This window comes from Callithrix jacchus, chromosome 8 (genome assembly GCF_049354715.1).
Source record: "Callithrix jacchus isolate 240 chromosome 8, calJac240_pri, whole genome shotgun sequence".
NCBI lineage: Eukaryota > Metazoa > Chordata > Mammalia > Primates > Cebidae > Callithrix > Callithrix jacchus.
This window is the reverse complement of record NC_133509.1, coordinates 100212423-100239607: the sequence shown is the minus strand read 5'-3', so window position 1 is coordinate 100239607 and position 27185 is coordinate 100212423. Positions and strand designations below refer to the sequence as shown.

Sequence of the window (27185 nt, the reverse complement as noted above, 5' to 3'; positions counted from 1 at the left end):
GCTGGTTTAGCAGGGCACCCGGGCCACTGTGTTTTGTGCGGAGTGTTGCAGAGTGCCGCTGCGCTGCGGTGCCGGCGGAAGCGGCCACAACAGCCAAAATGGCTATGCTTGCGTCCCCTGTCTCTTCTATACCTGGGAATTTCCCCGTTCTGTGGGCAACAAAGATTTGTCTGGAAATGCGGCTTTGACTCACCCTCTGAGCGTTCACTGAGAGCTGCGATCCTGAGTTGTTCTTACCGCGCCATCTTGAATCGAAGTCCCTCTTTTCTTTTCTTTTTTTTTGTTTCATTTTGAGACAAAGTCTCGCTGTCACCCAGGCTGGAGTGCAGTGGCGCAATCTTGGCTCACTAAAACCCCCACCTCCCACATTTAAGCAATTCTCTGGACTAAGTCTCCCAAGTAGCTCAGATTACAAGCATACAATACCACCCCCGGCTAATTTCTCTATGTTTAGTAGATACGGTGTTTCTTCATGTTGGCCAGACTGGTCTTGAACTCCTGACCTCAGGTGATCCACCCGCCTCGGCATCCCAAAGTGCTGGGATTACAGGCATGAGTCACCATGCCTGGTCAAATATTTTTCAATAAATGGTGGAGGGATAACTGACCAACAATTTGAGAGGGAAGGGAAGAATTGGTCTCAAGCATGAGCCACTGTACCTAGTATAAGATCCACACCTTATAGTATACATTAAAATTAATTTTGTTTGATTTAAAATCTTAAAAACATTTAATACTATAAAGTCCAGAAGAAAACAGAATTAAAAATTTGTCAAAACTGTAGTGGGAAGGTGACTCTATAATTAGAAGCAATATACTATTTCTTATACTACACAGAAAATATTAAAATTCTTAAGCACATAACAATTTTTAAAAATAAATTTTACATGCAACCTATCACCAGAATTAACAATAAACAGCATACCATGAGATATATTTACAACAAACATGACCAAAAAAGATTAATATCATTGTATGTCAAGAACTCAGATAAGTTGGTAAGAATTCATTAAGATCTCAGCTGGTAACTGAATAAAATCTAGCAAAAAAATTCACAAAAGAACAAATATTAACAAACACATAAAAATAATCAATTTTACTAATTATCAAAGAGAAGCAAATTAAAAGAAGCATGCTATTTTTTCACTAAATTAATTGAATTAACTTTATTAAATGAATAGTTTTACTAAATTAATCCCTGCCAAATTAAAATGGAAATCCCCAAATCTGAAACCAGTAATATTAGGACCTGTATTCCTTGGGTAGTATCATAAATTTATGTAACCAATTAGGAAAGTAATTAGGAAAGTCCTAAAAATGTTTATACCCTTTGACCTAATAAATCTCTTTGGAGAACGAATCCAGAGCAGAGCAGCAGAAGCCTGAACCCAATGCCAAACTCAGTTTCATCCTTTCATGCCTTCCCTGAATTAAGCCTTCCCAGACCCTATGCCTGTGCTGTCCAACGCAGCAGCCATGGTCCGCATGTACCCATTTCCCCCAAAAGGTAATAAACTCCATAAGAACCCTGTCAATCTTGTTTCCTGCAGAATCCTAGATCTTAGAATAGTGCCTGGCACACAGTAGGCGTCAACAAATACTTGTTGAATGAGTTTATGAATGAATGTCAAGTTATTCCACCAATCTTCCCCAAATACGCTTTGAGCTTTCTTGTCGCCAAGAAAGTCTTGCCTCAAAGTGTGTTTGCTTTTGCCTTCTTCCTATCCAGAATCTTTATTACTTATCTAAAATGATGTACTTTGCACTTCAAGTACAAACTGCCCAACTCAAAAGCATTTCATGATAAGGAGATTTTTTTAATCTTACAAAGAAGTTCAGAAGTTGTGCAGTTCCAGGGTTGGGTAATTGGGTGGCTCAGCAGTGTTCTCAAGGAACCATCCTTGTCCGCCTTTTCTCTCTGCCACCCTGCCGCTGTTGCCTTTAGCTTCCTCTTTATGTTTGCAAGATAGTTCAAGCTCTATGTCCTTAATAACATCTCAAGTCCAGATTACCCTGCTTCCTTTTGAAGACTTAAGAGATTTTCCCAGACATCCCTTCTACAGAGTTCCCTTTTATGTTCCATTGTTCAGAACTATAGCATATGCCCATTATTTTATTTTATTTTATTTTTAGATACAGGGTCTCAGTCTGTGGCCCAGGCTTGAGTGCAGTGGCTCGATCATAGCTCACTGCAGTGTCAAACTCCTGAGCTCAAGCAGTTCTCCCACCTCAGCCTCCTTCGTAGCTGGGACTAACGATACACACCACCACACCCTGCTCATTTTGCTCTTTAGTTTTGTAGCAAGGAGGCTCACTATATTGTCCAGGCTGGTCTCAAACTCCTGGTCTCAAGCAATCCTCCCATCTTGACCTCTCAAAATATGGGGATTACAGGCATGAGCCACTGTGCCCAGGCCAATACATGCCCATTTTAAAACCAGCACACTGGCAAGAGTACAGAATTTTCATGACTGGCCTAAAGTATCCAGATTCACCTTCCTTGAGCTGGTTGAGTCCCCTATCCCAGGGCCCAGGTTGATGTAATTTAAAGAAGTGGGAATGGGGTAGGAGGCTGCGGTCCAGGAAAATAAAATGGTCTCAGAATAACCCTTTGAGACTTTTTGTAAGTCACAAAATCCAAATCTTGGGTCTTTCATTAATCCTTCCCTTATTATCTTAACCAGAAGCAGCCTGTCCCGCCTATAAATTTAAAATCTTGAGTTCGGGCCAAAAAACATTGAAATCATTCTTGATTTCTCTCTTTATATCGTAAATCATAACCCTGTATCACATCCATCTTGTCTACTCTACTGTCATTATATATCAGAATCTAACCTCATCTCACCACCCTTAATCCTGTCTCTCTGGTCCAAGCCACCATCATCATCATCTCACCCCAGATTACTGCAGCACCCTTCTCACTGGCCTCAGGGTTCTCCTTGAACACAGAGAGATCCTTCCAAGTTGTGAGCCCACTTACGTTACCGCTCTGCTCAAAACACTCCAATGGCTTCAGAATAAAATCCAAAGTCCTTATCACCACCCACAGGGACCTCAGTGACCTGCTGTCACCTCTCTCACATCATCTCCTGTCCAGGGTCTCATGCTCACTACCTTCCAGCTACACTGGCCTGCTTGTTCTTGGAACTCACCAGGCACACTTGTTCCTGAAAGCCTTCGTGCTTGCTGCTCGCCTTGCTCAGAAAATTCTTCACAGACTCAGATGATTCACTCACTCCTTCCTCAGGTTTTGACTCAACGGTCTCCTTACCAGAGAGGTCTTCTCTGATCTCTCATCTAAAAAAACCACATTCCCTCAACCATGTCACTCTACCTTACCTAATCTGCTTCATTTTCCTTCAAATTACTCCTCTCTCTTTTTTTTTCTTTTTTTTTTTTTCAGGCAGTGCTGAAGAAACAAATTACTTCTCACAAGTTGATGTATTGTACATATTTATTTGCTCTGTCTTGTCTCATCAGAACATGAGACCCATGAAGCCAGGGGTTTTTATCTGTTTTGCTCCCTGTTTCTGAGACAGCCAAGTATAAAGGGCTCCCCTGAGAAACTCCGACTGGCCTACACACTGGGGGAATGGGGTGGAGTTGCGGAAGTTCAAGCCTTTGCAGCAGGGAGCAACCTGGCCTCTCCTGACCCAGGGTAGTACCTGGGATTCAATCCGTGAGGCAGGAAAAACCAGCTAGCCGGACTCTCACTTTGCTGAGTCCCTGTTTCCATTTATTTTCCTTTTTGCCCAGTAATTTCCATTTTCCTCACCCTTCAAAGTGTCTGCCAGCCTAATCTCTCATGGCTGTGAGACAAGAACCCTGCTTTTAGCTGAACTGAGGAGAAAGTCCTATCACAGTTTAGCCTCAGAGCCTACAGCCAAACATAGAATACAATGGGTGCTCCATATATATTTGTTGAATAATTAGGTATTCCTTTAGCCTTTAGTATCATCTGTTTGCCATGGTCTCTAGCTGTTATCTTTACACACATCCTGTCTCTTCAACAGGAACACAGGATTCTTAAAGGCCAGAGCTAAGTCTTTATATATATATAAATATATATACGGGGTTTCACCGTGTTGGTCAGGCTGTTCTTGAACTCCCGACCTCGGGTGATCCACCCGCCTTGGCCTCCAGAGTGCTTGGATTACAGGTGTGAGCCACCACGCCCGGCCCAGAGCTAAGTGTTAAAGCTCAAGGCCTTACATAAAGAGGGCACTCCAAAGTGTATGTTGTTGACATTGGGAGGGAGGATACATCAGGGCAGTAACAGCTGTTGTATGTTACCTCACCCTCTCTTGGCAGGACCCTGAGAAGCTGACATATGAGACACAACAGCATATTTAGGAGAGAGTGTCAGGCTTAGGATTCTGCCCCAGAGGAGGGATCAATCTGAGTGCTTGAACAGGAGAAAGGAGGCATGTCTCTCATACTAAAAGGAGAATACAGGAGCACCTTTCCCACCCACATTTCCCCTAGAACTAGTCTTTCCACTTGGAAGTTTGTTTGTTTACAATTCCACTTCTTTGCAAGCGAATGGGGCCTCACCCTCATTAATTGGTGGCAAAGGTCACTACTTAACAGATGCTAAACCGAAGCAGAGCAAAGTCAAGAGTGGCTAAGGCCGAGTCATTGCTCAAATTTAGGAAGGAAACTCCAGGTCCCACCCGCTACCAGCCCCTAGCGTGAGGTGGGGCCCCAGGAGGGCGGCTGAGCCCCGAGAGAGCAGCTCCCTTCACCCCCCGTGCTCTAGTTTCTGCACAGTTCTACGGAAATTCAGCAGCAAGGCCATTTACCAGACACAAAGGAACCAGGCCACTTTCAAATGTCGATAGCATTACACTTGCCAGAGGAGAAAGGGACAAGTGAGGAGACTGAAGACAGTGCTTTCAAGAGAAGAAGAAAAAGATATTGAATGTGCACTCACTAAGCCAAAAAAGCAAATGCCAGGAAGAACCGTGAGCCTCGTTTGAAGCCAAGTCTGCGCTGCGGAGTCCCAGGTGTAGGGGAGGAGGAGCTGAGGTGGTCTGAGGACGCACAGCAAACGCCCTGTGGGGGTGGGGCGGGAGGAGAGGGACGTATTTTAAGCAACCTTAAAAGACTCGTTTTAGCATTCCGCAGGAAATGAAAAGCAGATGTGTTGGTTTGGAACTTGTTTACGTATTTGGCCTCTGAGAAGCTTCCAGGGCAGTTAGGACTGGAGAGAAGGGGTATTTTAGGCAAATGCTAAAGTCTCCACTTTGAGAGAGTGGGGCCCTTCTTTATTGGCTCACCTCCTTCTTGAGAAGCAACCATTTCAGCTGAAAGACTCTCATTGCCCCTGTCTAGGGCAGGTCTGGCTAGAATAAACAGGCATTTGACATACAGAACTGATCTCCTGTACCTTCTTACAGAAGCTAAGGGTTGCTGCACCTTCTCTCTTGCTTTCAAGTCACACTTACTGTGCAGATAAGCGATAACAGAGGCCTGAACATTGGGAGGATGATGGAATAGTTTACACTAAAGGTCCTGAGGTTTGCAGAAGGCTTGTTAGAATACAGATTACTGGGCCTTAGCTGAGCTAAGGTGAGACCAGTGGCTACACACTGGAATCACCTGGAGATTAAAATAGACTGATAGCTGGGCCCTGATCCCAGAGATTCTGATATTAACTGGTCTGGGGTATGACTTAGGAATTTTTAAAAATTATTTTTTAATATATAATAGAGAGGAGGTTTCACCATATTGCCTAGACTGGTCTCAAACTTCTGGCCTCAGGCAGTCCTCCTGCCTGGGCCTCCCAAAGAGCTGGGATTACAGGCGTGGGTCACCATGCCCAGCTGACTTGGAAATTGTTTAAAGCTCTCCAGATAGTTCTAAGGTACAGCCAAGGTTAGGAACCACTGAACGATTTCTCTTTTACCTGCTCTCATCATTACATCCCTAAATTAATTTCAATTTACCTTCATAACATGTTCTCAGGGTAGTTAGGACCACAGGAGACTAGGAATCTAAATCAGGCATAAACCTAGATTTAGAGAAGAGGCTAAAAGAGTATTGCTCTCTGAGACATCAATTATCAAAAAAATCTGTGTAAATGCAGGCAATTCCCCTTTTTTTAATATGTCCAGGAAATGGCGCTCCTTAAAAGATATTTTTCAGTTGCTGCTAAGAGAAAGGAAAACTAACCATCTTTAACACTTACTGAGCATTTATTATATGTCAAGTACTCTTCCAAGTGCTTTCATTTTAAATTCATTTAATTCCCACAGCAGCTCTATGGTGTTGCAGCTGTTATTATCCCCCTTTTAGCAAATGAGGAAACTGAGATACTAGATGAACTCATTTGTCCAAAACCACGCAATTAGTGACAGAGCTGGCTTTCAAACTTTGCTGTACCTCTGAATTATGGAGACTACAAAGACTGTTGGGAAAGAAAACTAGCTCAGAGCAGGCCAAGCTACGTGAAGTATGCGAAATTTATCAAGCCTGGAGAGACGCAAGGATGGGACTTCAATCACATATCTGTGCCCGTGTCCAGGGCAGCTGTTTAAAGGCATTTTGTTCCCTCTTCACTGCCCCATTATCTTCGTGTTCCTGGAATTTGCATTGCAAAGAACAATAAGCCAATCAATAGCTTATATAATTTTAGTATAAATTATTGGTAAACAATTTAGGAACTGACTCTTCTTTTTTCCTCAAAAATCCTCTTGTAGCTACTTCTAATCCGAGTGTGTGTTTAGGGCCTTTTGAGTCTATGCTTCTGGGTGGCCTCCCTCAAGCTTTGAGCTTGAATAAACTTGAAGCCATCCTCACCATGTTAACAAGCATTCTGGACAGAAATACAGTTAGGATTAAGCATTAATTAGGCTGCACTTTGGCCCACTTCCTTGTAACAGAAAGTGAAAGTTATGGAGTACTAGATCCCGACCACTTGCATTCTCATTGTTCCTACAGATAGTATTGCTGTCTGAAGTTAGAATCATGAGGCCTCTGGTTAAGATAGACTCTCTGACCTCAGAATCATAAGACTTTTGTTTAAGAATTGTTTAAGATGTTTTTCAGATCCCAAATTCCAGCTGATGCTAACAAGTTTGAAGTCCTCCAGAGACGAGCAGAATCAGCATGAGAATATAGTTTCTTCATCTCCCCGTTCTATGACTTCACCCTACACTCTTGGGCCAAGCAAAGGTCTCCACACTTTGGCCCCACTCCAAAATCACTAAAAATTCTAGCCCTGAATCCCTTGGAGAGAAGGATTTCAGGTTTTCTCCCATCTCATTCAGCTGCCCTACAGTTAAATCTCTTTCTCTGCTGCAACTAGGTATTTCAGCATATTGACTTGCTGTGCACATTGGGCAATGGAACAATTATGGTTACAAACTCTATATTTAATCATTTCTTAAGAATTTCGTTAATTAAAGTTGTGAACCCTAAATATCTGAGACAGGTCTCAGACAATTTAGAAAGTTTATTTTGCCAAGGTTAAGGACGCACACAGCCTCAGGATGTCCCACAATATATGCTCAAAGTTGTTGGGGCACAGCTTGATTTTATACATTTTAGGGAGACATGAGACATCAATCAATATATGTAAGATGTACATTGGTTCAATCAGAAAGATGTGACAACTTGAGGCAAGGAGGATCCTGACCTCAAGTAATCCACCTACCTTGGCCTCCCAAAGTGCTGAGATTATACATGGGAGCCAATTTGCCTGGCCTATCAAAATTATTTTTAACAAATTCCCTAGAGAGTTAGCTGTTGAACAAGACATGAGGCCATTGTTGGGAGTTAGTTATTCATTTAGAGACAAGATCTCTCTGTCACCCAGGCTGGATTGTAGTGGCACTATCATGACTCACTGCAGCCTCAACTTCCTGGGCTCAAGTGATCTTCCTGTCATAGCCTCCAGAGTAGCTAGGAATTTCTAATTAAGCTTTCCAAAGGAAGCAATCAGATATGCATTTATCTCAGTGAGCAGAGGGATGACTTTGCGTTCTGTTTATCCTTTGTCCAAAAGGAATTTCCTTGTGGACAAATTGTGAGGGAGGGATCTAGCTTTTTTACCTTAGTGGCTGTTTTTAGGAACAGAATGGGAGGCATGTTTGCCCTAAGCAGTTTCCAGCTTGACTTCCCTTTGGGAGGTCCCAAGATTTATTGTCCTTTCACAAGGTTGACACTGTTCGAAATACTAATGCCCAGGCTCTAACCCAGACCAATTGGATCAGGATCTCCTGGAGTAGGTCTTTATCAAAATTATTACTATTTTTTTTTCTTTTGAGAACGAGGCTCCTCTGTCACCCAGGCTGGAGTCCAGTGGCATGATCTCAGCTCACTGCATCATCCACCTCTTGGGTTCAAGCGATTCTCCTGCCTCGGCCTCCTGAGTAGCTGGGATTACAGGCACATACCACCATGCCCAGCTAATTTTTGTATTTTTAATGGAGACGGGGTTTCACCATGTTGGCCAAGCTGGTTTCAAACTCGTGACCTCAAGTGATCCACCAGCCTTGGCCTCCCAAAGTGCTGGGATTATAGGTGGGAGCCACTGCGCCTGGCCTATCAAAATTATTTTTAACAAATTCCCTAGAGAGTTAGTTGTTGAACAAGATATAAGGCCACTGTTGGGGGTTAGTTATTTATTTAGAGACAAGATCTCTCTGTCACCAGGCTGGATTGTCGTGGTGCTATCATGACTCACTGCAGCCTAAACTTTCTGGGCTCAGGTGATCCTCCTGTCACAGCCTCCTGAATAGCTAGGACTGCAGGTACACACCACCATGCCCAGCTGCTTTGTTTTTTTTTTTTTTTTTTTAGAGACAGAGTTTCACTGTGTTGCCCAGACTGGTTTAGAACTCCTGGCCTCAAGTGATTCTCCTGCCTCAGCCTCCCAAAGTTCTAGGATTACTGGCTTAAGCCTCACTATTAGGGTTTAAAATGAAGACTTTGGAATGAGATTATGCTAGGTTCATTATTTCTCCACCACGTACAACTGGAATCTTTTAACAAGTTCCCCATTCTCCCTTTGAACTTTCACTTCCTCATCTGTAAATGGAATGAGTATACTTAGTTCTTGAGATTGTTCTGAGGATTACATTGGTTTAAGGCACTTAGCATAACGATAAAGGCAGGATTGTGGCAACTCTAGAAGATCATTATGAGACATTAAACAGGTCCTCCCTTCTACCATTCTTCTGCTCTGCAGTCCCAGGCATGCCCTGCCCCAGGGAAAAGTGAGGTTGTCATAGCTGGAATGCCAAGAAAAATAAAGTCAGTGCTTAACTTTTGAGATTCAAATGAAATTGCTGAACACAAGACTTAGATTTGAGAGGAAAGACTTTTTGAGCATTCAGGAAATATTTGGGCCTAACTAGTGATTTTGAACCAAATAAGAGTGGTCCAGAAGAACTCCCCTGATGCCTCCATGCAAGATTACCAGCCCTTAGATACTATCATAGGTTATCCAGACATGAGAGATGTGTAGTCTCAAAGGAAGACCCAGCACCCTATCATCTTCCCAAGGTGAATTCCTTTAGCAGAGAGGGAACTCTGGCTGGCAAGCAGAAGAGAAGATAAACCTTGAGGAAACTAAGAATAGAGGAAACTTGTGTCTACTTCCTATCTAGGGAGGGCAGCTGACCCCACAGATGTGCTTATGCTACAGTGATATGGGGTCAACAGAGCAGAGATGGTTGTTTGGGTGATGGGGGAGAGAACTCAATGACAGCCTTGTTCTGGCTCTAGTAGCTGTGGGAAAGTAGCTGGACTCCCTTCCCCCCTCACCGATCATGCCCTAAGAAGTGCTCAGAAGTGAGCTGAGAGGGAGAGTTGGCAGCTCAAAGTGGTCATGCCATGGAGGAACAATGATGGATGGTAGTACAAACCAAAATTTCTAAGCCCCCAGTGACCTGAATGGACCCCTCATCTTGGCAAAGGGCATTCCAATGTTAACCTGAAAAACTAGTTCCAGCCATTATGGGAAGAGGGTCAGACATGCTTCATTATGCCCTCTTCCCTTTGGGCATTCAGGAAAAGCTGACTGGCATTAACATTGACACAGATCTTAAGACACGTTAACAGACTAAGTCTGACAAACATTTACAGTCTATTCTCTCTGAAGACTGCTGCCTAGAGGCTTTTTTTTTTTTTAGACAGAGTCTCACTCTGTTGCCCAGTTTGGAGTACAGTGGTGCAACCTCCACTTCCTGGGCTCAAGCAGTTCTCCTGCCTCAACCTCCTGAGTAGCTGGGATTGCAGGCACAAGCCACCACCCCCAGGGCATTTTTGTAGTTTTTGTAGAGATGGGGTTTCATCATGTTGCCCAGGCTGGTCTTGAGCTCAAGTGATCTGCCTGCCTTAGCCTTCCACAGTGCTGGGATTACAGGCATGTGCTGCACCTGGCCCAGACATTCCTTTCTTTTTTGTTTGTTTTTTTTGAGACAGAGTCTCACTCTGTCAACAGGCTGGAGTGCAGTGGCACAATCTTGGTTCACTGCAACCTCTGACTCCCTGATTCAAGCTATCCTCCTGCCTCAGCCTCCCAAGTAGCTGGGATTACAGGAGCCTGCCACCCACCATGCCCAGCTAATTTTTATATTTTTAGTAGATACGGGGTTTCACCATGTTGGCCAGGATGGTCTTGATCTCCTGACCTCATGATCCGCCCACCTTGGCCTCCCAACGTGCTGGGATTACAGGCATGAGCCACCAAGCCTGGCCTCAGACATTCCTTTCTATTGACAATAACTCTTTCAACCAATTGCCAATCAGAAAATATTTGAATCTGCCTAAGATCTAGAAGTCTCTGCTTCTAGTTGTCCTTTCTGGACCAAACCAGTGTACACCTTATAGGTATCAATTGATATCTTATGTCTCCCTAAAGTGTATAAAACCAAGTTGTAGGCTGGGCGCAGTGGATCACAACTGTGATCCCAGCACTTTAGGAGGCCAAGGCAGGTGGATCACAGGGTCAGGAGTTTGAGACTAGCCTGGCGAACATGGTAAAACCCTGTCTCTACTAAAAATACAAATTTAACTGGGTGTGATGGCATGCACCTGTAGTTCCAGCTACTCAGGAGGCTGAGGCAAGAGAATCACTTGAACCCGGGAGGTGGAGGTTGCAGTGAGACAAGACCATGCCATTGCACTCTAGCCTGGGTGACAGAGCAAGACTCTATCTCAAAAAAAAAAAAAAAAAAAGGCTGTAGCCTGACTACCTTGAGAACACATTCTCAGGATCTCCTGAAGGCTGTGTCACCAGCCATTGGTCATTCATATTTGGCTCAGAATAAATCTCTTGAAATAGTTTAAGAGTATGACTCTTCATCAATAGCAGCATGGGCTAAGCAAACCAGATGGGCATGCAGCGCTTTAGAGGACAACATGGGGCTATGCTGGTACCTCTGGATGCCCAGAGATGAGCTGTTCCCCATCTCTGGAGCTGCCAACTCAGAGCACATAGTATTACATGGGTCCCGCCTTTCCATTCTCCTGCAATTGAGATTCTAGCTAAAGGAAATCAAGGGAGAGAGGATGAGCATGAATGAATTTCCTACTGGATTAATTTTTCTGCATTACAGAATGAGAGTCTAAGATAAAAAGTATGTTCTGTTTTAGAAAATCTAAAATATATTCACACATATCTGAAACTATCTCATAAAATTAATGCCTGCTAATTATTAGAACTATCAAGTTTCGCAAAACTCAGCAAGACAGTATGGCTCCCTAAAACGTAGCACAACAATCAATATGAAATAGATTTAATCAGTAGATATCTTTAAAATGGCAATATGCTTACAAGGAGTTTTGAGTGACATAAAAAAATTGAAAATTAAATATCGAGGCCAGGTGCAGTGGCTCATGCCTGTAATCCCAGCACTTTGGGAGGCTGAGGTGGGTGGATCACTGAAGGTCAGGAGTTCAAGACCAGCCAGGCCAACATGGCGAAACCCCATCTCCACTAAAAATACAAAAATTAGCTGGGCATGGTGATGAGTGCCTGTAATCCCAGGTACTTGGGAGACTGAGACAGAAGAATTGCTTGAACCCAGGAGGCAGTGTTTGCAGGGAGCAGAAATCAAGCCACTGTACTCCAGCCTGGGCAACAGAGTGACACTCCATCTAAAAAAATAATAAATAAATAAATAAATATTGAAAAAGGGGTGTGGAAGCCCAGCATTATTGCAACACTGTCGGGGGGAGAAAGATACTGTGTTGGTTAGACTGGATTGCTATTCCAGGTTCTGGGTGGTGTCTCTGCAGTCAAATGCCCAGAGTTCCTATGTTCTACTGTGAACTGGATGCATAACCCATGAAGCTACTTAACTTGCTTTACTACAATTTGAAATTCACCAATGACAAACTTGGTTTTCCAAACACCTAAAGGAGAGAGGTGCAAATAGTAGTCACAAAGGCGCTTCTACGTTGAAAGTTGTGCCCTGCCCTGTAAATTCACCCATTGGTGTTCTGGTTTACAAATAAGTCTCTGGTGAGTTAATTAATGGATGCTTCCTAGATAGGGTTGTCAGATTTAGCAAATACAAATAGAAATATTGGGCCAAGTGCAGTGGCGCACTCCTGTAATCCCAGTACTTTGGGAAGCCAAGGTGGGCAGATCACAAGGTTAAGAGATCAAGACCATTCTGGCCAACACGGTGAAACCTCATCTTTACTAAAAATACAAAAATTAGCTGGGCATGATGGTGCGTGCCTGTAGTTCCAACTACTTGGGAGACTGAGGCAGGAGAATCACTTGAATCCGGGAGGCAGAGGTTGCAGTGAGCCAAGATCGCACTACTGCACTACAGCCTGGTGACAGAGCGAGACTCAGTCTCAAAAAAAATATATATATATATATATTGGAGCCAAGCACAGTGGTTCATGCCTGTAATACTAGCACTTTGGAAGGCCAAGTCGGGAGGATCACTTGAGGCCAGGAGTTCTAGAGCAGCCTGGAACTCCAGCCATAGTGAGACTCTGTCTCTACAAAAAATTTAAAAATTTAGCAGCTGGGCATGGTGGCACATACAAGCAGGTGGGCATGTCTTAGCTGCTTGGGAGTCTGAGGCAAGAGGCTCTCCTGATCCCAGGAGTTCAGGGGTGCAGTGAGCTACAATTACAGCACTGCACTCCAGTCTGGGTGACAGAGAGAGACTTTGTCTCTAAAACAAAACAAATATTGTATGGGATATACTTAGACTAAAAATTATTCATTGTTTATCTAAGATTCAAATTTTACTGGGCCACCTATATTTTTCTGTCAACCCTACTAGAGCCTGCCCACTGCCAGGTATACTAATAAGATGGAAATCCTACATATGCAAGGCTGAGGACCAGTCCCAGCCCCAAGGCCACCCTCACCCAACATAAAGCTGCTCTCACATGGGGCCCACCTAAGTAACCCTGCCCAAAGTTAGGCTAGGCTAGGTTTAGACTTTCACTCTCTCTTTCTCTCTCTCTCTCCCTCCCTCCCTCCTGTCTACCCTCTCTCCTTTTCGCTTCTTCTTTTTATAAGTATTTTTTTATTAAAAATAATTTTTAACTGACACAACTATACATACTTATGGGACACATAGTGATATTTCAATACATATATAGTGATCAGCAAATCAGGGTAATTCACATATTCGTCATCTTGAACATGTATTTTTTTGTTTTGTTTGATTTAGAGACAGGGTCTTGCTCTGTTGCCCAGGCTGAAGTGCAGTGGCGTGATCATAGTTCATAGTTTGCTGTAACCTCAAACTCCTGGACTTAAGCAATCCTCCTGCCTCAGCCTCCAGAGCAGCTAGGACTACATGCACTCATCACTGCCTGGCTAATCAAATATTTATCATTTTTTTGTGTTGGGAACATTCAATATCCTATTTGTAGTTATTTGAAACTATATAATATACTGTTGTTAACTAGAGTCATCCTACAGTGCCATAGAACACTAGAATTTATTCCAACTTATTCCCCCTATCTAGCTGTCATTTTGTATCCTTTGACAAATCTCTCCCTATACCCACTTTCCTCTACCTTCCCAAGCCTCTAGTATGCTCTGTTCTACTTTTTACTTCTATTAAGGTCAACCTTTTTTAGTTTCCACATATGGGTGAGAACATGTGGTATTTAACTTTCTGTTCAAATTATCTGGCTTATTTAACTTAACACAATGTCCTCCATTCCATCCATGTTGTTGCAAATGACAGGATTTTATCCTTTTTTATGGCTGAGTAGTATTCCATTGTGTATGTATGTATATATATATATATATATATATACCACATTTTCTTTACCCATTCATCTGTTGTTGGACACCTAGGTTGACTACCTGTCTTGGCTATTGTGAATAGTACTGCAGTATACGTGGGGGTGCAGATGTCTCTTTGATACGTTGATTTCATATCCTTTGAGTATATACCCAGTAGGGGGATTGCTGGATCATATGAAAGTTAAATTTTTAGTTTTTGTTTTTTGAGATGGAGTCTTGCTATGTCACTGAGGCTGGAGTGCTGTGGTGCAATCTCGGCTCACTGCAACTGCAATCTCTGCCTCCTGGGATCAAGCAATTCTCCTGCTTTAGCCTCCTGAGTAGCTGGGACTACAGGCGCATGCCACCACGCCCAGCTAATTTTTTCATATTTTTAGTAGAGACGAGTTTTCACCATATTAGCCAGCATGATCTTGATCTCCTAACCTTGTGATCCACCCGCCTTGGCCTCCCAGAGTGCTAAGACACAGGCGGGAGGTACTGCTCCCAGCATTGATTTGTAGTTTTGTGAGGAAACTCCGTTGTGTTCTCCACAATGGCTATGCCAGTTTGAGTTCCCACATAATAATCTTCATTCCTTCAAAGTCTGCTCTTTATTTATATACAAAGTAAACAACCTCCCTTATTAAGTGTTCCAGGATTTTACCAACCTCTTAATTCCAAGGCCAAATTTACAACATGGACAATATATATATATAAAATTGAAAGTCACTTATTGGTGGCATCCAAGGAGGTAATGAACATTATTAACAACATCTATTATGTTGTAAGATTAGCTGCTTCCCTGCAATAGCTAGTCAGATATGAATTCTTACTAACTTTCAACAAAGAGACTTTTTATTCCTTTACCTGAATCTTCTCCTGATTGTCTCCTAAACCACAATCGTGAGCTTTACTATGCATTGCATCCTGAGATCCCTAGACTTCAGATCACCTTATAGAAAAATCAGTTAATGTATCTCTGTAGGGCCACCTCATTTGTACCTTGGGAAAATTAAGTTAGGAAGATCCCCACAGAATAAACAAGGGAGCATGTTTGGCCTGTGATTCAATGAGCAAAAAAGATCTCTTTGCTCTTTTCCCAAGCCAGCTCTCCTTCTCTTTTTCTCAGCACTAACATATTATAGGATGTCAGTATCTTTGTTTTTTGGTGTTTTTTTTTGAGACAGAGTCTCGCTCTGTTGCCCAAACCGAACTACAGTGATGCGAACAGGACTCACTGTAGTCTCAATGTCCTGGGCTCAAGCAATCTTCCTGCCTCAATCTCCTGAGGAGCTTGGACTAGAGGTGCACACTACTGTGCCGGGCTGATTTTTTATTTTTTTGTTTTTGTTTTTGAGACAGGGTCTCGCTCTGTTGCCCAGGCTAGAGTTCTCAAGTGATTCTCCTGCCTCAGCCACCCAAGTAGCTGGGACTACAGGTGTCTGTCATCATGCCCAGCTAATTTTTGTATTTTTAGTAGAGATGGGGTTTCACCATGTTGGCCAGGCTGGTCTTGAACTCCTGACCAAAAGTGATCTGGCCACCTCTGCCTCCCAAAGTGCTGGGATTATAGGTGTTAGCCACCATGCCAAGCCCAGGATGTCAGTATCTTATATGTGACCGTGGCTTCCCTTTATCTTCTTCTAAAGAGGTTTCTGCCTTCTCTAGAGAGATAATATTGATTCCTTATCCCCAGATCAGATGGAGTTAAGTTCATGCTACTTGACTCAAGCCATCATCAACCTCTTCCATTCTAGACATAAAGTGCAATTTTTTCTAAGGAACTAAAGAGTCTCTCTGGTAAAGTGTGATTTAGGTCATTCCTCTAGAATTTGGGTTTTAATTCATGGCCGGCATTTCTGAAGTAGTTTAGGGTGAGCATCTGAAATAAATGAGTCATCTCAGTCCTTCTATTTCTTCTATTTCCCATTATTTTCTAACTTAAACATCTCGGGACTAAAGATTAATTTCTCCTCCCAGTGCTGGCAATAGGCAAGTCATTCCATAAAATATATTGGGAAATTAATGGACTTCTATTTGGGGAGAAGTAAACAAAAGTAGATAATATATATTCCTGTTTATCTATAGACACACAGTATTGGGAGCTGAAGAATGAATAGTTCTAAGCCAGGCTTGTTGTTAGGTTAAAAAAAAACCCCAACCAGCCAACCACCAATTTGGTTTTTCTCAAGCTGTTAGCTGAAGCAGAGAGAAGCAAAATGTTAAGTTGAGGGGTGTTTTAGGAGCAAAGAAGATGCTATACTTGTCCCCATATTCTCCACCAAGTCAACCCTCCTTATGTGACAGGGAGAGCTGCACTCAGACCCTGGATGCCCAGGGAGAAACTGAGAGGAATTTCTGCTCCCACTGGTGGTTTGGTGAAATACATGTGGTTAAGAAACCTTCTCAGGTTAGGCCGGGCGCAGTGGTGCACACCTGTAATCCCAGCCCTTTGGGAGGCCGAGGCGGGTGGATCACGAGATCAAGAGATGGAGACCATCCTGGTGAAATAATGGTAAAACCTCATCTCTGTTAAAAGTACAAAAATGAGCTGGGCTTGGTGGCACATGCATGTAGTCCCAGCTACTCGAGGGGCTGAGGCGGGAGGTGCTTGAACCTGGGAGGTGGAAGTTGCAGTGATCCAAGATTGCGCCACTACACTCCAGCCCAGTAACAGAGTAAGACTCTGTCTCAAAAAAAAAAAAGAAAAAGAAAACCACCTCAGATTAATAACCCAAGTGGTTTGGGAGACAGAGGGACTCAGAGGCAAAAGGACACTGAGGCTTTATAAAGGCTCCTTCCATGGTAGGCACTTGACAGCAGACATAGCAACCTACAATATCAGCCTCAGTGTTTACTCTTCCCCTGCTCCAGAGCGCAAAATATCTCCCTAGGTATTGCACAAAAACACTGTGAGAACCATTCAATCAACTTCTGTATAAATGTAGTCATCATAATACATGAGACATTTTGTTAGCTACAGCACCCTACAGTTTGTAAAGTGAGCTCAGATCCATGCTCTTAATTGATCACAATGTTCTATGATCTTGAGCCATCAGTAAATAGTGGTGAAGTTCTCCAGAACATGTCTCAGTCAGGGAAACCCTTCAATATGGTCTTACAAAGAAATAGCAGTTTATTTGATAACTGAAAAGACAGAGGGTCTTGCTCTGTCACCCAGGCTGGAGTACAGTGGCTCAATCATAGCTTACTGCAGCCTTGAACTCCTGGGCTCAAGGGATCCTTCCACCTCAGCTTCCTGGGTAGCAGGGACTAGAGGCACACACCACCACACCCAGCTAGTTTAAATTTGTTTTGTAGAGGCAGGGTCTTGCTATATTTCCCAGGTTAGTCTTGAACTCCTGGCTTCAAGTAATCCTCCTGCCTTGGCCTCTCAGAGCACTGGGATTACAAGCATAAGCAACCACACCTAGCCATTAGGTATATTTAAAACAAAAGGTAATTGGTGTTGGCAGGTAAAAGTCAAGAAAGGTGCAGGTACCCAGGTCCTCTGCTCTACCTGGATCCTATAGAGAGGTGGGCCTTTTAGGTGCAGCTGGATGCACCATCAAGCATCTGAGGACGAACCTCTGGTGGCTCTTCCTTTTCATAGGTCAACTTGAGAGGGCCTTTGCTGTGGTGGGATCAGTATTTCAGGGTTCAGACACTCATCTGCACCATCTTAGGGGCCCATAGCTTAAGAAGTACTATGAAATGCCCAGCTCGTGTCTTCAGGACTTCTGGTACCATAGGAAGTTGAAGTTGGGCACAGCCAGCCTCTCTTCTTGGGGAAAGAGGAAGCTAGCCCACTGCCAGGCAACCCCAAAAAGAATTATTGGGACCATTCATTGGATATTCCTATTTGTCACACCACACTTTCTACCCATATCCCCCAAACCTAGCTAAGTACTTAGTACATAAAACGTACTCAAAAAATAACTACAGGCCAAGCTCACACCTGTAATCCCAGCACTTTGGGAGGCCGAGGCGGGTGGATCACCTGAGGAGTTGGACAGGTGATCAAAACCATGTCATGTTGGACAGGAGTTCAAAACCAGCCTGTCCAACATGGCGAAACCCCGTCTCTACTAAAAATACAAAATTAGCCAGGCATGGTGGTGCATGCCTATAATCCCAGCTACTCGGGCAGCTGAGGCAGGAGAATCGCTTGAACCTGGGAGACGGAGGTTGTAGTGAACCAAGATTGTGCCACTGTACTCCAGCCTGGGCAACAAGAGCAAAACTCCATCTCAAAAAAAAAAAAAACTACAGCTACCACTAAATGAGGGCCTATTGCATGCAAGTGACTTGGCATATTTTATCACTAGTTCTCACAATGATCATGCAAGATAGGTGTTATTAGCTACATTGTACAGATAAGGAAACAGAAGCTAGAGAAGGCGAAGTGAGCTGCTTAGTAGTATGCAAGTCACATAAAGCTAGTAAATGGCAAAGGTGAACTCTGAACCCACATCTGTGACTCCTTTTTCCCCCAGGTTATATAGCCTGTCTCTGTGAAAATCAGTCTCTCTCTCCTCCTCCCTACAAGCCCCCTGTACATGTGTGTGTGTGTCGGTCTCCAGCTGCAGCTCCATCTGTCTCTCTGTCTCTGTTTCTTTCTCATCTGTGGGTAGGTTCCTATCACTTCTTTTCCGGGTCCATGCCTTGGGTGCCTTCCTGCTGAAATGTACTTCACCAGTGAGGCCTCCTGATTGTTCTGCATCATCACAAGCTGGCCTGGATTATTTTTCTCACCTCCACTCAGTCTAGTTTGCTCTCTACCTTCCAAACCCAGCAGGGACTTGAAAGCAGTGGTCATCTGCTGTTAGTAAAAGATCCAAGTAAGAAAAACGAAAGCTAAACTAGGAGCAGAAACAAAAGGAAGAGATAGAAACCAAACCTGGTTTCTTGGCAGGGCCAGGGCCCTTAGAGACAGAATGACCCAAGGTCAGTCAAACCTGGACCCTAAAGCAGGAAGGGCCTCTGGCCTTTTCACTCCCCAAGATGCCCAGGGAACAACCCAGAACATAGTGAATCTTGCCTAGGACACTGTTATATTTATTCCCCAGGGACTTGTAAGCCCTAACAATCACTATCCTCCTCCTCCTCCTCCTCCTCATCAAACACATTTATTAAGTAGCCTAATTATTAAACAAGGCAGGTGGAAGAGAAAGGTGGGAAATTGGAGGGTTGAATCAAGCTTTTTAAAAAGCCAGAAAAATGACTCACTGTGTGTAACACTTCATTTGGAGAAAAAGGTGGATGCTCCTGATCCAGCCAGGTGCATTGTTAGACCTGTAGGGGAGAGATAGGGAAACAGAACATTTTTTTTTCTCTCTCAGTCACAACTACTGTAAGCTCAGAGCTGAACTGCTAGGCCTCTAGAATAAATTCAGAGGATTTATTCTTCCAACAAGGGCCAGAAAACTGACAGAATCACAGGCAAGAATAATATCTGTTCAAGTCAATGTTTAGAAGATTAGAAGTGTGAAGACATTTTATTAGCAAATCCACCAGATTTTCTCCTTAAGGTAAGAAATTGTGCTCTATTTCGTTTTCTTTCTTTCTTTTTTCTTTTTCTCTTTCTTTTTTTTTTTTTTTTTTTTTTTTGAGATGGAGTCTCACTCTATTACCCTGGCTGGAGTGCAGTGATGCAATCTCAGCTCACTGTAACCTCTGCCTCCTGGGTTCAAGTGATTCTCCTGCCTCAGCCTCCCAAGTAGCTGGGATTACAGGCACTCATCACAGTGCCTGGCTAACTTTTGTGTTTTCAGTAAAGACAGGATTTCATCATGTTGGCCAGGCTGGTCATGAACTACTGACCTCAGGTGATCCACCCGCCTCAGGCTCCCAAAGTGCTGGGATTACAGGCATAAGCCACCACGTACAGTTATTTAGTTAAATCCTGGGATGGAGCCCAGTGTCTGACACAGAGCAGATGCTCAGTCAATGTTTGCTAGGGCCAGGCATAGTGGCTCATGCATGTAATACCAGCACTTTAGAAGGCGAAGGCAGGAGGATCATTTGAGCCCAAGGGTCCGAGATCAGCCTGGGCAACATAGCAAGGTCCCCATCTCTACAAAAAAAATTTTAAACAGTTATATTGAAAAGTTTGGCCAGGTGCGGTGGCTCACGCCTATATAATCCCAGCACTTTGGGAGGCCAAGGCGGGTGGATCACGAGGTCAAGAGATCGAGACCATCCTGGTCAACAAGGCGAAACACCGTCTCTACTAAAAATACAAAAATTAGCTGGGCATGGTGGTGCACACCTGTAGTCCCAGCTACTCAGGAGGCTAAGGCAGGAGAATTGCCTGAACCCAGGAGGTAGAGGTTGCGGTGAGCCGAGATCACACCATTGCACTCCAGCCTGGGTAACAAGAGCAAAACTCCATCTCAAAAAAAAAAAAAAAAGGAAAGTTTACTAGGACAAAATTGAAGGCAAGAGCTGAGTGTTGTACAGTTTTGTATTCCACTCAGTGCCCAGCACTAAGTGAATGAGTGCCTGTAGGCATTAATGAATGAGAAATGCACTTTTTGATTTGCCTTTGAAGGAAAGCATATGCCTTTGCAAGCAGTGGTATCATCTTCCTAATTATCCAAGAAGTCTGTGTTATCTTCTTAATTTCATTTTGATTTTGTTCCCTTAGAAGACAGAGCTTTTGCTAAACGAATCTGGCTGCTGAAAAGAAACAGTTCTGCTGGCTTTGCTTCCTCTTCGTGTAGAGTCAAACAGTCCTGATCTTCTGAAGCCATCAGGTATTTCCTATGTTCTTGTCTGGGCACAGGTCAGGATTCTCCCAGGAGCTGGTCTAATTTGCCTCCAGCTTTCCTGGTCCTCCTCCCTTCGAATCTCACTTCTCTTCCTTGTTCTTGGTTTTGCCTAGTTAAGTTTTGATCCTTTTTGCCCGGCAGCCCCCTGCCTCTCCTAATACAGTAAATCTCATCTCTCTCAGTCTAGCACATTTACATGGAAAGTACTTAATACATCTGGATCATCTGGGTAGTCAGGAAAGTACATAGTGTGTGTGGGGAAAACTGAGGTAGGAGCAGGGAGAGGCAAGAAACTTTTCTCTGAAGAGTCCTGAGTGCATCTGTATCCAGTGGCTCACACCTGTAATCCCAGCACTTTGGGAGTCGGAGGCAGGTGGATCATTTGAGGTCAAGAGTTCAAGACAAGTCTGGCCAATATGATGAAACCCCGTCTCTACTAAAAATACAAAAATTAGCCAGGTGGTGGTGGCGCACACCAGTAATCCCAACTACTCGGGGGGCTGAGGAATGAGAATTGCTTGAATTTGGGAGGCGGAGGGTGATGAGTTGAAATCATGTCTCTGCACTCCAGTCTGAGTGACAGAGTAAGACCCTGTCTCAAAAAAAAAAAAAAAAAAAAAAAAGAAATAAAAAGAATATCCTGAGTGGAGGGATAGTGGGGATCAGTGACAGGCTTTCTTTTCACAAACAGAAATAGGTACGAGTCACTGAATAGGCTTCATTTAGGAGACGAAGTGTATTTCATTCTATCAGCTCCCTTCACAAATATATAAAAGCTCCCTGTTTTACAGCTGAGGAACTGAAACTTAGAGAGGTTAGGAGACTTCCTGCCCACACCTTCAGACTGAGCTAGGTTCCCCTCTTCTAGGCTTCTCTCAGGGGACCTCTGTCTTAGCATTTATCACACTGTCTTTTTCTACTCAATTTTCTGTGAACTCACTGAAGGCAGGAACTGTGTCTTTCACTTCCATGATTCTCAAGGATAAAGCCCTCAATAAATGTTTACTAAATGAATGACTTGCCCAAGGTCACACTGCTAAAACCTGGCAGAGCTGGGACCAGAACCAAGACCTCTGTCTCCCCAGATCCCATATCCTTGCTGTTCTCCTGGGACATTTTTTGGAAGAAAGTGAACTGTGGACCTATAAAGAAGCTAATCAAGCATTTGGCAAGTTTGTGAACTAAACTGAGAGGGTTTTTTCTTTTTTAACTTTCATTCTCCTTTCTTTTTGCTATTGTCAAGAATTCTAGGCAGTTACTCAGAGCTGAGCCAGGCGGGTCACATCTATAATCCCTGCTCCCAAAATAGCTGAATTCATCATGTCTTCAGAGGGGGAGGCTTTGCCGATGAAAGTGAGGGCTGCAAATCTCCACAGATGGCTTTCTCGCTGCCTCTCCTGCCCGCCTGCCAGGTGTGAACAAACACTTTGAAGTAATTTGGGGATGCCTGAGAGGAAATGTCAAAGGCTATGCTTCATGGATCTTAAAACATTGGAGAGTTCTGATCTTGTTCCCGAACAACTAGTTTGGAAATCTCATGAGAAAAGGCTTGTTTCTTTTCTCATCTGGTCACACATGTTGACGATAGAGGGTCCGTTCTTGTCAACCACAAGCAAGATGCTAGCATTTGACTTCAATAACGTGAATGCAGCCAGACAGAGAAGAAAGAGGTGCCAGGCCTGCACTGTTGCCAACAGGAGAAAGGATTGTCTGGCTTCAAAGGAAAACCCAGAATAGAAAGGCAGCGGAGACATGGGGTCCTGAGAACTGTGTTTGTAGTGTTCAAGAGTCCAGGCTCTGGCCAGGTGCAGTGGCTCACGCCTGTAATCCCAGCACTTTGGAAGGCTGAGGCAGGCAGATTGCTCTAGGTCAGGAGTTCGAGACCAGTCTGGCCAAAATGGTGAAACCCCATCTCTACTAAAAATACAAAAAAAATTAGCTGTGGGTGATGGTGTGTGCCTGTAATCCCAGCTACTTGGGAGGCTGAGGCAGGGGAATTGCTTTAACCAGGGAGGTGGAGGTTGCAGTGATCTGGGATCACACCACTGCACTCCAGCCTGGGTGACAGAGTGAGACACCGTCTCAAAAAAAGAGTCCAGGTGCTAGGGCTAGATCTGCCTGGGTTCCAAGCTTGGTTCTACCACCTCCTAGTTACCTTACCGTGGGCAAGTTACTTAACATTGCTGTGCTTCAATTCTCCTGTGCCAAAAGTCATGAAAATCAATGAGCTAATCCATGAAGTTTCATCACTGTTCATTTCCCCTTCCAGTTCCATTCTATATCCATTTCTTCATCCCTGCTCTATGCCCCTAAGAGACCAGCCTCTAAGACTGTATCACTCAGTGTCCTTTGCTCTCTGGCTTCTAGTTGGATTCATCCAAAGGAGTTATTGGCAGAAGACATTGGCTACTCAGAAGAGTAAGAAAGAGTCCAGAGTGTTTATTCCCCCAGCTTTCACAATGCTGGGTCACCAATTCAACAGAGGCTGCATACCTCTACCTCCATCCCCAGCCACTGTCAGGCAGCCCTCTTCCTTAAAGAAGCTCCATAAGGGTCCTGTTAACTCTGCTGTCTCCTCTTACTCTTTCAGATCTAGAGACGCTAATGGCCTCAGTATTCCTTCTTGAGCACCCTAATCCTATGCACACTTCTGCATATCATTCCTATTTTAAATTCTCTTCACTTTACCATTTGAGTGTTCCATTTGTCTCCTTTCAGGACCTTGACTGATGTGCCTGATAAGTATTCAGTAAAATTGTCCTATTTCTCTTCCTTCACCTTCTATTCTTTCATTATTCTCATCACCCTTTTAATTCTTTTTATTATGATCTCAATATAAAGCAGAAGAGCTGGTGGAGATTGTATTTGTTTTCTACTGTTGTATAACAAGTTGCACAACTTAGAGCTTAAAACAACACACACTGATTATTTCACTGTTTCTGGGGATCAGCTGGGTTCTCTGCATTAGGCTGGGTGTTGGCTAGGGCTGCAGTCTCATCAGAACCTTGGCTGGGGAAGGATCTACTACCAAGATCCCTCTGGTTCTTAATAGAAGTAATCTCTTTGCAGCTATAGAACTGAGGTCTCAGTTTACCTGCTGGCTACTGACAGCTCCTAGGGGCTGCCTACTGTTCATTGCCTTGTGACCCTCTCTGTTAGGTTCTCTCACCCCATAGCAGCTTATATTCTCAAGATTGGCAGTGGGGAGAGTTTCTCTGACTTCAGAGAGGTCCTAGTCACTCTTTAAAGGGCTTTCTTCTGACTAAATCAGGCCCGCCCGCAATAATCTCCCTTTTTATGAATGCAAAATGAACTGATTTGAGACCTTAGTTAAAATGCAAAATCCCTTTGCCTTGCCATATAATGTAACCTAATTAAGGGAGTGACACGCCTTTACCTTTGCACATCACAGGTTCTATCTCTGGTTTAAGGGAAGGGGATTACACAGAGGTGTGGACATGAGGAGACAGGAAGCCATCAGCAGTCACCTTAGAGTCTGTCTGCTACAGAGGTCTCATCAGAAGGTGGGCAATACTCATTCAGGAGCTTCTTTGATAGTTTTTTACTGAGATCAGGAAGGGGCTCTTGCCAGCAGGAAAGGACAGGGCCCAACACAAATTGAGCACTTGCTCTGGGCTCTGCATTGTGCTCTCCTCCACTTTCCCCTTGGTCCTGTAATGTCCCTGTGAGTGTCCACTATTATCCCCACCTTTAGAATGAGGAGGTTGAAGAGCAAAGGGGTTGAAGCAATTCACCCAAGGCCACACAGATACCCCCTCTTAAATTTTTAAGGTTTTCAGCTGGGCATGGTGGCTCATGCCTATAACCCCAGCACTTTGGGAGGCCAAGGCAGGTGGATTTGTTTTGTTTTTGAGATGGAGTCTCGCTCTGTCACCAGGCTGGAGTGCAATGGCACAATCTCGGCTCACTGCAACCTCTACCTCCCGGGTTCAAGCAATCCTCCTGCCTCAGCCTCCCAAGTAGTTGGGACTACAGGCACCATGCCATGATGCCCAGCTAATTTTTTGTATTTTTAGTAGAAACAGGATTTCACCATGTTAGCCAGGATGGTCTGGATCTCTTAACCTGGTGATCCACCTACCTCAGCCTCCCAAAGTGCTGGGATTACAGGCGTGAGCCACTGTGCCCAGCCAAAAACAATTCTTAAGGTTTTCAACAGGAAATAACAAAAGTTGTAGAGGTCAATGTCTGAGAACTAAAAGGGGCTCTCCATATGCATTCATCTTTTCCACAGAGTTGGCATCTTTGATTTCAGGAAAGGGGAATACAGAATTTTTTTGTTTTCCAGAAAGAATTTGCTGGCTGGGTGTGGTGGCTCATGCCTGTAATCCTAGCACTTGAGGAGGCCAGGGTGGGCTGATCACTTTGAGCTCAGAAGTTCAAGACCAACCTGGGCAACATTGCAAAACCCCATTTCTACAAAAAAAATACAAACATTAGCCGGGCATGGTGGCTTGTACTTGTGGTCCCAGCTACTTAGGAGACTGAGGCTGGAGATCATGCCACTGCACTGGGCAACAGAGATTCTGCCTCAAAAAGAAATAAGAAGAATTGCTAACACATAACACAAACACTTATGAACTGTACCTGGAAAATACAGTTAAAATTCTCAAGTGGATGAAAAAGCCACCACCCTTTTTACTTGTCAATGAACGCTTCCCTTCTGTTCAGGATACATATGAAAACAATCACAATTTACTATGTACATAGTGTTTTCAACTTTTTAAAGCATATTCACATGTATTCTAAAGCTTTGTGCTTTTTTCCCTTTTAACTGGACCTAGAAACCTCCAAAAGGCATAAACATTTAGCTTCAGAAGCTTTGGGAATGGCATGACTATTTCAAGGGGGAAAAAAGCCTAACTCTCCACAAATGCCTAGAACTTGCAAGAGGTGATTCTTAGGTTGCATCTAGTACACTCATTAGGAAAGTATTTACTGGCCACTGTAGCCAGTCCCTAATGTGGAGTCTCTGCGCAGAAGGCACGTCATACAAATTTGTGGAATGACTAAACTAATGAATGCATTTTCTGTTTCCTTGCCTTTTTCTTATTTCCTCATAAATGTTTTCTCATTTTTTTCTTGTTTCTTTTAATTTAAAAAGTATTCTATAGGCTTGTTGCAAAAACAAACTAAAACCCAAAAATGTATAAAATGAAAAATGAAAATTCACATCCTTCAGCCTGTTTTTTTTTTTTTTTAGAGATAACCACTATGGACAATTTGATGTATATTTGTATTGCTAAAATAAGCATTTTGCCTGGGCATGGTGGCTCATGCCTGTAATCCCAGCACTTTGGGAGGCTGAAGCAGGCAGATCACCTAAGGTCGTTTGAGACCAGACTGACCAACACGGAGAAACCTCGTCTCTCCTAAAAATGCAAAATTAGCCGGCACACACCAGTAATCCCAGCTACTTGTGAGGCCGAGACAGGAGAATCACTTGAACCTGGGAGGCACAGGTTGCAGTTAGCTGGGATGGCGGCATTGGACTCCAGCCTGGGAAACAACAGAGAAACCCGGTCTCAAAAAAAAAAAAAATAGAAGCATTTGATATCTAACTATTTGCTCCTTAGTCCAGCTTGTTGCATGGATGCCTTGTTCCTCTTAACAGCCTCTTTGTATTTGTTAGCATGTGTAGCAGACGCTGTCTGTGTTATGCACGTATCCTCTTAGAAACTCTTACCGTTTCCACATGTAACAGCCTGACTTCCAGTGGCCAGTCCCTCCATCTTGTTTGCATTAGTCCATTTTCACCCTGCTATAAAGAAATACCTGAGATAAACAAAAAAGGTTCACAGTTCTGCATGGCTGGGGAGGCCTCAGTAAACTAACAATCATGGCAGCAGGAGAGAGAGAGAGAGAGAGAGTCCACGGCGGGGAAGGACCACCAGACACTTATCAAAACAACCAGATCTCATGTGAACACTATCAGAAGAACAGTAAGGGGGAAGTCTGCTCCCATGACTCAATCACCTCCCACCAGGCCACACCCCAATCTCAGATTACAATCAGATTACAATTCAAGATGGGATTTGGGTGGGGACACAGAGCCAAACCATATCATTATTAGAGGGCTCCCTCCAGCCACTGGAATTACTTTGCCCATGGCTGGCTGGCTGGAAGTACTTGGGAATTAATAGGTCTCTGGAAGACAGCATTTAGCC

The 27185-nt window shown here is 43.8% G+C and overlaps 1 long non-coding RNA gene across 1 annotated transcript; it reads right to left on the bottom strand.

Annotated features, from left to right (window-relative positions):
• Positions 1-263: 263 nt before the first annotated feature.
• Positions 264-27185, bottom strand: LOC128928827 (uncharacterized). The gene is made up of 3 exons (XR_008474449.2): positions 26705-27185; positions 19454-19519; positions 264-5055 (listed from the first exon to the last, which is right to left on the bottom strand). It is a non-coding gene; the product is annotated as an uncharacterized LOC128928827 (long non-coding RNA).